The sequence below is a fragment of the Opisthorchis viverrini genome (assembly GCF_000715545.1).
Source record: "Opisthorchis viverrini unplaced genomic scaffold opera_v5_273, whole genome shotgun sequence".
Lineage (NCBI taxonomy): Eukaryota > Metazoa > Platyhelminthes > Trematoda > Opisthorchiida > Opisthorchiidae > Opisthorchis > Opisthorchis viverrini.
Window position 1 is genome coordinate 272,653 of NW_008751925.1, and position 2,690 is coordinate 275,342.

Below are 2,690 nucleotides of genomic sequence, written 5' to 3' on the forward strand. Positions count from 1 at the left end.
GCGGTGCTTAGGAGGCGTGTCTTGCAACCGCACTGCCCGCCTTTTACCCTAATTATAGGTTACGTTTTTGCTTGCGCTAGATGAAACGGGGGAATCGACACTTACAGGAGCTCGGTGACTTTTACACATACTGGACATAACAAACGAAATTAACGTACACCTGTCATCCAAACCCTATTCTTCATACTTAAGCACAACACATCTCTAGTGTGCCATTCCCCCAAATTAATCATCTTTCTTCAGTAATCGATCCTTGTGACACAGGATGTTTGCCACTCTCTATCAGGGTTAGCCAACAAACAAATCCAACACAGACCCTTTCTATAATGGTCATCTGAGCGTTTCTCATCAGTTTGCAGTTGGTGGGTGGTGCGTATGCAGTATTGCAAACACGAAATTTCCACCCGCATTTTAGGAGCACACTCATATTCTATTCATCCGGATTCTGGATATGGGAGCTTGACGGGTAAAGATCCCAGCTGATCGAGTTAAGTATTGTACTGTTGTCCATTTACCTCTCTTGTGATTGGTCGTTGCTCAGTATGCACCGCCATTATCTCTTACCTGTTCGCAACAGGGCCCGCTACATTTACCCCTCGTATCAGGCGATCAATCGTTGCGGAGGATTTTGCATATGTCCTGGTTTCAACCTCCTCATCTCCGCGTTTTCCAGGTACTTCAAGGAGACCACGGAATGTGACTTAGCTGGTATCGATGTTTCGTTTTTGGATCACAAATCTAAATAGACGTTCTGCGGAAAACGTGGCATGGTTCTGTGAAATAAAGGCCATCAGCAATCGACCAGAGTCCCAAACGCAAATGGTTGAATTCCCGAATCGATTCAGACGTGGGTTACTTTAAGAGTGAATTGGAAAAGTTTTTTTGGATCGTCGGTGCAGTTGGCCCATAATAACAAGGAGATCCTAATCACGAACTGCCATATCAGTCACTATTTGTCACTGTCACTGGATTCATCTATTCGCTACAAGAACTCGGAACTCACGACATGTTCTGGACTATTAGGGGATGAAATTATGTGAGTATAAAATTTACAAATCTCACCTAATCAAGAAGCATTCGACATGTTTCATTCCAGTGCCATCTTGCTGTGACGTAACCCAGTAGTTAAGGCGAGATTCTACTGACCGGAATCTCCGTGATTCGAACTCAACCCCGGTATCTCGAACGCTCCTGTCCAGGCTTTTGGAACTTCGTGGTATTTTATTCACCATACTTCGTTCGGATGGCGTGGTGGCTAGGTACCTAAAGGGTGTTACAACTGAGCGATTGCTATTTCATCATCATTGCCTTCGTGAAAATTCCTGACAGCCGAATCAATCCGTCTACACAACCGGGTCGTCTTCCGAATCACATTGCTCCAGCACGAAGGCATGCTCCCCACAGATTTGTCTAGAGTTCGCTATTTCTGGTCGGGAAGTTCACGTAGACAGGAAATCACATGTCGGTTGATACCAATATTAAAACAGCCAACTTCCTCTGTACCACTCTTGTTTAATCAGTTCATGTTTGAGCGTGTGTGGTGTGAGGGAGCTACATGTGCGCCTTCACTTTTGTATACTGTTGATCAGTCTCGTCTAAACCATAGGTGTTTGTTGACTGTCTGTTGACATGCGCCGGTTGAGAATGAATGCTTAGGGCTGCTGTACAACAGCGTTCTGTATATCTTGGCAGGTTGTTGTGCGGTAATTCGTCTTGATTAAAATCCCCGTGTTTCTGTGTGTCGAGACATAAGGTGCAATTTGGGAGTCTCCTCGGCTTAGTGGAATACGCATGTGTGGTTGTCTGCCAGTTTCCGTTATGTATCTGACTTCATATTCTTCGCACCGTATTTCCCATACACTGTCGGTTGAATCACCCGCCCCCACAGGGTCTATCTGGTCCACTAAGTACCTTAGTATTGTATTATGCAGTTGAGATTCCGTGCGTATATTGCGATCGTTCGTGGCTTTTTAGGAGTTTTGTTCCCCTACGTTATCTCTGCAGCCGTTGGAATAGTTTGCACGTTTTCAGGTGGTCTGGTGTTGCAGCGCTTCACTGTGTCGAAAATTGTACAGAGGCTCCATCCATTCATCTTCCTTTATTCCTTATTGGGTGTGTGGCAGGGAACCTGGAGGTATTCTCAGGTTGGTTTTGGTTGGTGCTGCGGAGGAGTGAGGGTTGTTTAAGTCACGGAAGTCTAAGTGCTTGAACCCCGTGATTTTGTAAACAGACGGAATTCGCCTCGACTGTGGCAAGTAAGCGTTGTCTCATGACCTTGGTGCTGTGTGCAGGAACATGGTTGACGGAAAGTTGAATGAAAACTGTTTGGCCATCGGAGGTTGTTGCTCAATCATTTAACATTAGCGTACCCATTGATGGCCTAGTCATCAGATTGAGTGAAAAGGACTCGATAGTCACAACCTGATTGAAAACCCTGCAACCCTCTGGTGACATTTACTATAAGGTGTTGGGAACAAAATAGTCAGCTGAGATTTTCGATTTATCTCGGATTTACTGGGCGGTGAAAAGGGTTCGATAATGACAACCTGATCGAAAACCCTGCAACCATCCGGAGACACTTAGTATAAGGTATTGGGAACAAACTAGTCAGCTGAGGTTTTCGATTTATCTCGGATTTGCTGAGGGTGAACCATTTTAGTGGAATTATTTCCTTGGTGTGAAAACCGGAC

At 45.2% G+C, this 2,690-nt stretch overlaps 1 protein-coding gene across 1 annotated transcript in view; it reads left to right on the forward strand.

The window, feature by feature from the left end:
* Positions 1 to 545: 545 nt before the first annotated feature.
* Positions 546 to 2,690, forward strand: part of T265_09306 (hypothetical protein) — a gene marked incomplete at both ends in the record, with an annotated part of 7,222 nt that continues 5,077 nt past the window's right edge. Inside the window, one exon of the mRNA XM_009175335.1 lies at positions 546 to 1,006. The remainder of the gene's footprint in view (positions 1,007 to 2,690) is intronic.